This window comes from Sorex fumeus, unplaced genomic scaffold (genome assembly GCF_029834395.1).
Source record: "Sorex fumeus unplaced genomic scaffold, SorFum_2.1 ptg000007l, whole genome shotgun sequence".
NCBI classification, from domain to species: Eukaryota; Metazoa; Chordata; class Mammalia; order Eulipotyphla; family Soricidae; genus Sorex; species Sorex fumeus.
The window spans coordinates 48969185-48980299 of NW_026606064.1; positions in this window are offsets into that span (position 1 = coordinate 48969185).

An 11115-nucleotide genomic window follows, 5' to 3' on the forward strand; every position below is an offset into this window, starting at 1 on the left:
AGTCTTACAATGTTACTCGAGCAAATCGATGAACAACGGGGGGACAGTGACAATGATAATAATCCTACCCTGTCTAGTTACTAGGAGGATTAGAAAGGAAAGATAAAGAGTATTTGACTCTCAGAGCTCCATACTCATTGTGCCAAGTCTGATTTTATTGTTTCTGTTGTAGGGCCACACCCAGCTGTGCTCAAGGCTTTCTCCTGCCTCTGTGCTTAGAGATCACTCCTGGCAGGGTTTGAGGGACCATATGTGGTTCTAGGAATTGAACCCAGGTAAGCTTTGTGTAAAGCAAGCACCCTTTCAACTGCACTATCTCTCTGAAAAGCATCTTTATTGTTATATAGGGGGCCACACCCACCAGTGCTCATGGTTTACTCCTGGCTCTGAGCTCAGGTATTACTATTGGTGGTGCTCTAGGATCACATGGGATGTTGTGGATTGAACCTGGGTTGATCGCTTGCAAGGCAAACACTCTACCTTGCTGTACTATCTCTCAGGCTATACTGCTGTTTTTTTTGTTTTTGTTTTTGTTTTTTTCCTTCTCTGATCACACCCAGTGATGCTCATGGGTTACTCCTGGTTCTGCACTCAGGAACTACTCTGGTGGTGCTCAGGGGACCATATGTGATACTGAGGATCAAACCTGGGTTGGTCATGTGCAAAGCAAATTCCCTTCCCACTATACTATCGCTTCAGTCTCCATACTGTTTTTTGTTTTTAAGTGGTGTGACCTGTTGTGCACACTGCAATTTAAAATAGCTTTGTTGGGACCATAGGGATAAGATAGCAAGTAGGAAGCTTGTTTTGAACTGGCCGACCTGAGGTTTGATCCCTGTCATTCCTTATGGTCCGCTAGGCACCACCAGGAGTGACCCCTGAGCACAGAGTCAGTAGTAAGCTCGAACACCATTGGGTGTGCCCGCCTGACTTCCTCACCTCCCCAAAAAGCTTTATTAACACTTCCCTAACATATAGACCGCAAAATGTTGCCTTTTTGAAGTATGAAGGCTCAGAAAATATTTGGCTTCAGTCCCCTGTTAGTGAGTCAGGCTTCCACAGGGCATAGTATGAACCAAGTACTACTGCATCAAATTAAAGGCATAAACTTAATAAAGTAGTCCTCACATTATTAGAAGTACCCTATCTGTGCCCCAGTCTCTGAGTTAGAACAGAAATTATAAGAACCAAAGAGAGGAAAATTCTACGTGGATGGTGGTGGGTAGGGGAAGAAGAGAAATAGAAAGATACTCTAAGTCTGATCAACTTTGCCTTCTGGGTTATCTTGAAAGCCAATGGGAGTTTATTCATTTCTGCTTACTGAGAGTTCACTGATGAGGAGACTATTGTCATTCTAGAAGCAAAACTCCTCTACTTGGATTTGTTGGTGACCAGAAAGAGTGAATGAGGCCAATTAGGTCAGCTCAACAAACATCTGTTGAGTGCCCATTGTATGCGGGCACTGTGCTAGGCACTTACTATGCAAAGATCACCTTTCCCTATTGAAGATGAATGATCTCGATTATGCTGAGAAGCATTTTGGCAGCTGTGTCTTGTGGGAGCATCAAGGGTTTTAGGGAACATTTGAGTGGAAATGACACCTAAGCTGTTTAAACTGTAAAACATTTAAAACACTTTTTTTCTTATAAGGAAGGAAACAGTTATGGATAACTTTTTAAATCATTGAATTTATTTTTTCAAATATTTTTACTTCCCAATATGTGCTATTTATAGGTCCACATATATAATAGAAACAACATACAAACTGTGGGTGTTTTTAAAAAGTAAGGATTTATGGGCTGGAGCCATAGTCCAGTGGGGAGGGCATTTGCCTTGCACGCGGCTGACCCCATTTTGATCCCTGGCATCCCATATGGTCCCCCAAGCACTGCCAGGAGTAATTCCTTAGTACAGAGCCAGGAGTAACCCCTGAGCATCGCTGGGTGGGACCCAAAAAGCAAAAAATAAATAAATAAATAAATAAGGATTTACATGGGCCTTAAAAGATGCATAGAAATAGGTTCAGGGAAAAAGAGGTGGATGGACATTCCTAATACAGTGAATAGTACGAGGAAAAGTACAGAGACAAGTTTTTTCTTCTGTTTCCTTCTTTCCTCTGTTATGCTATATTGACAAGGGTCACACTTAGTTGGGTGTTGGCTAGAGATCGCACAGCTGGTTTGTGGTGCTTGCATAGAGCCCTCGGACTCCTGGGTCATGCTCTGTAGTGTGGTGCTCCTGTGCATTTTGGGTATGGTGCTCATTCTCATACAGATGTGTACATGTGTATACCTCTCACGTGTGTACAGAGCCACAAGGCCCTGTGTACACATGTGATCACCAGGATTCGCATTCACGAAGCTGCAATGCTTGTTCCCAGGGAGTCACACCCGTTAGTTGTAGTGCTCACATACTCTGACGATAGTGTGGCTGGAAATTTTTTGTGGTGCTGCAAAGTGTGGCAGTGCACCAGGAATCTCAGAAATCAGCATGGTCACGTGCAAAGAGCAGGACTGCTGGGATCAGACTCAGCACATGTGGTGGCACCTGGATGTGGTGGCACCTGGCTCACAGCTCAGCTTGCAAGGAAGGATGAGCCATTGCAGTCCCCAGAGGCAAACATTTTCATCAACCAGAGCCAATCGATCAAGGCAGGATGTCTCAGGAGAGGAGGGTGGAAAATCACCAGGAACTTATTCTAGATTGTCTTTGTCTCAGACTTATGCTGGGGGTAAAATTCAGGGGAAGAGAAATGATCAGGTTTTCTTCTGTGACTGTCACATTGGCATCAGGGTGGGGGACATCTTGGGGGGGGACAATAAATCAGAAGGCAGGAGGCCATGGATGTACCTCAGCAGTAGATCCCTGGCATGACATGCATATGGCCCTGAATTCAATTCCTAGAACCATAAAAAAGACAAAACAAAATCTAAACAAAAACCAATAACAAGGGGGATAGTGCAGTGGGTACGGATGCTTGCCTTGCATGCAGCCAACCTGAGTTTGATCCTCTCCCCACTATGTGGTCCTCCAAGTTTGCCAGGAGTAATCCCTGAGCACTGATCCAGGAATAAATCCTGAGCACTGCTGGGTGTGGCTCCCAAACCAAACAAAAATCTGAAGTTATAAATACTTATATATCAATACTTATATATCAATACTAATATTTATATATAAATACTTATATAAAGAAGTAATCATTGATGTCAAGAGAGGGGTTCGGCAGGGTGATACCATTTCACCGAAACTCTTCAGTGCCACCCTCAAGAACATCATGCGACGACTGGAATGGGAAGGAATGGGAGTGAAGATAGATGGTCAGCAACTACACCACCAAAGCTTTGCTGATGACATTGTTCTAATAACACCAAATATTAGCCAAGCGGCACAAATGCTGGCCGACTTTGACCGTGAGTGTGGAAAGGTCGGACTACAGCTGAATCTTACGAAGACAATGTTTATGAGAAACAGCCTTGTTCCTGATGCTCCATTCGCTCTCAACGGAACGACCATCTCCAAATGCAATAGTTATGTGTACATAGGTCGAGAAGTCAACATGATGAATGACCTGGCACCTGAGTTGTGCAGGAGGAAGAGAGCGGCTTGGAACGCCTTCAAGAGCGTCGAAGGACGAAGAACCTCCGACTCTGGGCACATCTCTTTGATTCCACTGTTCTTCTTGCATTAACATACGCCTCAGAGACCTGGGCCCTACGCAAACAGGATGAGAACGCTATTCCGGTCTCCCAAAGAGGAATCGAAAGAGTTATGCTTGGAGTATCACATTTCACTCAGATGAGAGAAAGAATCTGGAGTTCCGACCTCTGTCAACGATCAAGAATCCAAGAATCAGGGACACTGTCTCGTTTGCCTAGGAGTCAAAAATCAGATGGGCTGGACAAGTAGTGAGATTTGGAGATGACCACTGGACTAGAGCCATTACTGATTGGATTCCACAGGATGTCAAAAGACCTCGTGGCCGCCCACCTACCAGATGGTCAGACTTCTTCATGAAGATCATGAACGATTGATTTGAGGCTCTTTGTGTTCCTAGAATGAATAGACGCCATTGGGCTACACTAGTACGTGACAGGGACAAATGGAGACGTTACTGGCACTCGCTCGAGCAAATTGACGATTAACGGGAAGTCAAGTGATCAAGACAAGTGATAAATACTTATGAGGAGACCTCAACATGTATATCATGTTGAGTGGACTGGAACACACACTGTGCACACAAGAGGCCTGGGTTCAATCCCTGGCATTACATGGTTGCCCAAACACTGCTGGGAGTGATCTCTGAGCCCCAAACTGGGAGGATTCCGAGGGTTCCATTGGGGGTGGAAAACATCCCCTTCCTCAGTAAATCAACAATAAAAATCAATTTTACCATCTGGAAAGATAAAACAGTGGCTAGGGTGCTTTCCTTGCATATGGGCGACTTATGTTCGATCCCTGACATCCCATGCAGTGTCTCGAGCATTACCTTAAGTGATTCCTGAGCACAGAGCCAGGAGTTATTCATGAGCACTTCCAGGTATGGCACGAAAACAACCTGGAGTGATAATACAGTGGGTAGGGTGCTTGCCTTACACGCAGCCCATCAGGTTTGATCCCTGGCATTCCATATGATCTCCCAAGCACTGCTAGGACTACTTCTTGAGCTCAGAACCAGGAGTCCCCTGAGCATCACCAGGGTGGTCCCAAAATAAAAGAAAAATCAGTTTTCCCTAATTCATCCTAGAGGAATTTAACCCATTTAGCAAGGATGGTATAATGGTTTGATTATATCAAACTTTAACACACTTAAATATTCCTGCCTGTCTTCTGCTGTCATCTGATGGACTGTCACCCTAATAATAATATTAATAATAATCACTAATATTTATTACTTATTCAATGAATGTGCTATAGTAAGTATAAGGTCTGACTAGTGAATGGCCAAGCAGGAGTCAGGTCTTGCCCACATGCTTGACAAATTTTCTTTTGGTTGAGATTAGTCACTGTCATCAGAAATTTACCTTGAAAAATCTTTAAAATACTTGCATTTGGTAATATTTTTACCCAGCAAGAATTGCTTTTTTTAAAAAAAAATAAAAGAATTGCTGTTTTTCTAGCATGTCAGATAAACATGCTGAGACTTACACTTATTTGCTACAATCTACAACTTAAATTACAATGCTAAATAATAAAAGCTGCAGTAGTTTTGAGAGGGATTGGCAGCTAGGTGTAGGAGTGACCCAGGAAGAAGGGACTCTGTCCTGTAGAGGAGTTTGTCCATGAGTGGCACTTGGTATATATAATCTATCACTTGTACTTCTTCAAGGTATAGAGGTGCTACCATTCATCAGCCTCAGAGGAATGGAGTGACTGAGTTTGAGAAGCCCTAGCCAGAGGATCCCCAAGGTCAGTTACCCTGCACCCCTGGAAAATGGTTTTCAGAGCTGTCAAATGAGGATGAAAGATCAGCTCTAATAAGGCCTAGAGCAATAGTACAATGGGCAGGGGGTTTACCTTGCAAGTGCTGACCTAGGCTCAGTCCCCAACACCCCATATTGTTCCCTGAGCACAGAGCCAGAGATAAACCCTGAGCATCACTGGGTGCCGCCCAAATATCAACCCCCATAATCCAAGCTTATCATCTCAAACTTTGTGGTTGGTTGTTTGGGGTTCACACTTGGCAGTGCATTGGGTTGCCCTGATGTGCTGGAGATTGAAACCATGACATCACTCCTGTAATGCATGTACTTTACCACTCTGAGCCATATTCCTGGACTCAATCCAAGCGTATTAAATGGACAAAACCAATGTGGAGGGCCTGGGTCATTATAGATACCTCACAGTGTTTTCCTATCATCAATCAATAGCTATTTAGTTTATGTTTAATCACTTTTGCTATTATATTAGGAAATAATTTAGTTGTTTCCAGAAATGGCATCTGTGAGTAGCAGTAAAAAAAATTATGTTTGTGGGGCTGGAGCGATAGCACGGCGAGTAGGGCGTTTGCCTTGCACGCAGCCAACATGGCCGACCCAGGTTCGATTCCCAGCATCCCATATGGTCCCCCGAGCATCGCCAGGAGTAATTCCTGAGTGCATGATCCAGGAGTAACCCCTGAGCATCGCCGGCTGTGACCCAAAAAAGAAAAAAAAAATTATGTTTGAGGCTGGAGAGATTTTATAGAAGGTATGGCACTTACCTTGTGAGCATCTGACCCTAGTTTGATCTGCAGCACCCCATATGGTTCCCTGAGCCTGCCAAAAGTAAGCCCTGGGCACCTCCATGGATAGCCCAAAAAGAAAAGACTAATGTGAGCCAACAAGACTTTCCATGTATGTGCTTAGAAATGGATCCTCACAAGTAGACACTTCCTCTTTATCTGGATCACACTCCAATCTGGTGAAAGCCTTTTCCTAGGTAAAATCTACCCTGATTGTGATTTCTGCTGTTCATCTATTTGTCTGCCAGTGTTTCCTTTCCTGGTGTTTCAGAGATTGGTTATTGGAAATTGTGGTTTGGAGCAAAAAAAAAAAAGTTTTACCCCTACTATCCACATGACTTAGATCAGGGCCTCTTAAACCTTTTTACACTTGTGATCCCTTGCTCCCTGTGTGTTTTCAGAAGTCTGGCGGTGCTCTGTCTCTCCCACCGCCTGTGTTCTGTAGTGTCACGTCTCTTCCCCAACCCCACAGAGGTTGACGGCGAGGTACGTGAAGGAAGGAACGAGGGCCAGGCTGGTCGGTATCAATTGTAGTTTATTATAGTCTTTACTCTCACCTCTGACTCTGCCCTCTGGAGCCCAAGCTCCCAAGCCCGAGCCCGTGCCTCTGCCTGAGCCTCAGGCTCAGCCTCAGTCTCTGCTCTCTTGAGCCCAAGCCCCCTCCGAGCTTACAGCCTTAGTTTATATAGCAATCATGTAGGGTGGTGACACAAAGGTGGGTTGAACATTAACAAATCAGCAAAGAGAGGTAAGACCACTCCTCCAGGAGATTAACTCAAGGTTAAAATCTCATCTAAAGAGATTATTCCAGATTACTAGGAGATCTGTCCAAGGGTGGGATCCCAACAAGGGTGTGTTCTTTCCTCAGCTAGTAATCTACTTAAATAGTTGTAATAAATCTACTTCCAATATTTCTAGCAATGTCATTCTTTATGAGCACAGTAAGAGATATATAAACTTACAGTTTGGTTCTTCCTGAGGACATCTCACTATATATTCTGCAGTCCTCAGGCCAGGTTAGTCTTCCTAATCCCAACAGGGTCCTAGTCTTGTCATTACTTACTTTTGGATCATGACAGCATTTGTCCATGATCATGCCTTCAACTTATAGTTGAGTATCATGGCACTTTGGCCTGGCCCATTTTGATGCCAGGGTAGCTCACAGCTTGTCCTGGGTCCATTCAGTCCCTTGTTGGAACCCTGCCTTTGGAGTGCTAGGAACTAAGGGCAACTGAGTCAAGAAAGCAGATGCCCAGGAGTAAATATTATTCAGAGTTAATCAACTCTCAAGTTACAAAGCACACTATTAACTATCTTCCTGTGTTCATACAGAAAGGACATTGCTTTAAGGTAAACTATGCAAAAGACATAATTTACAATACAAATTCAGTGTCCTTAGAAGGATCTGATCTTACAAGCTAACATAATCTGATTAGGGAGAAAAGATGATTAACTGGCTGGGGAGGAGAGCACAGAGAAGAGTTTACAGATAAACAGAGGAATGGGAGTGACTCGGAGCACTATGATGGGTGTAACACTATAAACCTAAGTTCCCTGTGGCAAGTTATCCTACGGATCCCTTTTGACCTAAGAAATTTTTACATGACCCTAGGTATCTAGGTCTATAAAACAGGTACATAAATCAAACATTAACTGGTAATAAGTTAGAATTTTATTTTCTAAAAACAGAAATTTTAGGTAAAATACCCCCATCTGGGGTTGCAACCCATATTTTAATATCTAGGGCTAAGACCCTCTTTATTTTACCTTCATTATAGCAACTGTTTATTTTCCATTTTGTTCCTATGTTTTACCTACTAATATGGAGGTCTTGTTCAATAAAGTTGTCAGGAGAATTATATTCAGACTTTATCTCAACATATTGGCTGCTAGTGGTAATGATATAAATAAAATCCCTTGAACATTGTTGATGCAGATGTTGTTGGCACATTTTTTTTGGAACTTGTTTTGCAGTATGTATCAAGAGACCTGAGTAGTCAAAGTCTAGGATCTAAATGAAAGAAAAATAAAAATGAAGAAAATGTGAACCAGAGATATAGCTCAGCGGTAGAGCACTTATGTTGCATTTGTGAGAATCTGGGTTCAATTCCTCGCACTATAAAAGTAAACACAAAAAATACATATGTATTTTACATATATATATAAAATACATATATATATATAGAAAATGTGTGTAAAAAGATTTTAATTGAAGACATATTAGAGCCAGTAAAAAAATGGAAGCAAAAACATTAAATGTATTTTAGTAATATTTTGGTTGAAATGTTATCCTCCCATTAAAATACTTTCTTTGAAAATATTTCCTAGAATTTTTTTTTTAAATTGTGCTGTTGGGAAGTCTTGAGAGATAGTACAGTGGTTAAGGCACTTGTCTTGTATGTGGCCGAGCCAGGTTCGATCCCTGGCGTCTCATATGGTCCCCTGAACACTGCCAGGAGTAATTCCTGAGTGCAGAGGCAGGAGTAACCACTGAGCATCGCTGGATGTGGCCCAAAATCCTGCCAAAACTGGAGCTGGAGAGAGAGTACAGCAGAGGCAGGAGTAACCACTGAGCATCGCTGGATGTGGCCCAAAATCCTGCCAAAACTGGAGCTGGAGAGAGAGTACATAGCTAAGCTGGGTTCTACTCCCAGTACCACATATAGTCCCCTGAGCACTTCCAGGAGTGATCCCTGAGTGCAGAGCCAGAAGTAAGCTCTGAACACCACCAGATGTGGCTCAAAAATACAAAAACAAAACAAAAAGCAGAAATGAAAAGGCACTCTCTGGGGGTCTGGAGAGAGCTCAGTGGGCTGGAGCACGTGCCTTATTTGAATCCCAACACGGCCTAGTCTCCTAAGTACTGCCAGGGTGACCTCTGAGCACCCTGGCTGGTAAGGCCCCCAAGCAGACAAACGGATGCAATGTACCATCAGGGGCCTGGGGGTTAGCTCAGTGGCTTAGAAAACTGACAATATGAGGCCACAAATTCAAACCCCAGTGCCTCTGTATATGCCAAGTGAGATGCTGCCAGCTCTGCCATTTGAGCCTGGCAGCTTGACTGCGTGCGATGCCTTGTGCTGTGAGTAATTTCTGGCTGCACCACGGAAATTGTATTTGAGAACCAAGACTAGATGCGGGTGCCACCCCCAGCAAGCACTGCAACTAAAGGATGTGTAATCACCACAGCCTTGAGGTGCAAACCTCAGCCAGCACTTCAGCCTGGTGTGCTGGGACCACAGCCTGATTTGTGGCTCCTGATGAACACCAGTGCTTCAGTGTGTGAGCACCCAGCCAGGTGTGGGAGCGGCCCCCGGTCACCACCATCACCACCACATGGAAGCCAAAAGAAGTGGGGGCAGTGTAATGTTGGTTGATGAAGCTAGGATGTGAAATAGTTTATTTATTTTTGGCAAGGTACTGGGGAAATTATGTATCTGTATATCCCAGAATGGTGGTGTTATGGATGATAAGATTTTCTTCCTGATTAAAACAAAACTGATCATATGATTTTATTTTGGTCTTTTTGTTTTGTTTTTGGGTCACACCCACCTGTGCTCAGGGCTTACTCTTGGCTCTCTGCTCAGGGGTCCTCCAGGCAGTGCTTGGGGGACCACATAGTGTGCTGGGGATTGAATGCAGGTCAGTTGCATGTAAGGGAAGCACTGTAGCACTATAGCACTGTCCTCCCGTTGTTCATCGATTTGCTTGAGTGGGCTCAGTAGCATCTCCATTATGAGACTTCTTGTTACTGTGTTTGGCATATCAAATACATCACAGAGAGCTTGCCAGGCCTTGCCATGAGGGCAAGATACTCTCGGTAGCTTGCAGGCTCTCTGAGAGGGGTGGAGGAATCGAACCCGGGTTGGCTGTGTGAAAGACAAATGCCCTACCCTCTGGGTTATCACTCCAGCCCTGTAAGGCAAGCATACTATCCATTGTACTATCTCCCCAGCTCTGATTTTTATTATATGTACAGTGAAAATACTTTTAGTAAAAATTCTTCTAAGTACAATTAGAGCCATATGACATGGATGATGAGAATTTTCAGAACAGAAGACATCAGAACACAGAGTTTTGAGATTAGAATATTTGGAATTATTCCAAGCTCAGGACACAGAGCAGACATGTAGATGGGAAATGAGGCCAGAGTGGATGGTGTGACTGGCTTTATTTGAAGGAATCCTTCTAGGTACCATGTTGTTGGTAATCCAAGAACATCCATGGCACTAAGGTCTCAGGATAGTGCAAACTGTCATGGGACCAAATCAGAATTAGTAGCCTCTGGTGGTAAAAACAGCAAATCTTTTCAGCAACTTCTCCTTGGGTCATGTCACCATATTCTACAGCGACGACTGCTGTCAGTCCTAACTAACCTCAGCACAGGTACAGAAGCTTCTTGTTATCCATGACCCAGAGGCTTCTCAAAAGAGTCTAGAGGACCACTCTGGCCCTCTCTCTAAACATTCATGGTGCATGCTCTGGGAAAAGAGCCATCCTCTGAACCCCGGCTTTATTCTCCTTAGACCACATCTAGTATGTGCCTGGAGACTGAAGCAGGTGTCGGTGCTTTTCTGTTCTCTCTCTCTATTACATCAGTGCCAAATTAGGTTTTAATGAAAAGGTATTGCTGAATGTCCTGAAGACTCATATGTTCATTTCATCATATGTACATTCATTTATTAAAGATTAATGAAAGTAGGCATAATTTATTATATACTGGAATTAAAGAGCACAGAAAAACATTCCTCTCCTGCCCCCAGTTTATAGGTTAGATCAGAGTCATAGAAATTTCTGGGAAAGATGCTTCTGTGTGCTTAGGACTCTGTGATCTTTGTGAAATAGGGTCAAATGATGCCTTGGATTTGATACTTACCAAGAATCTCCACAAACTC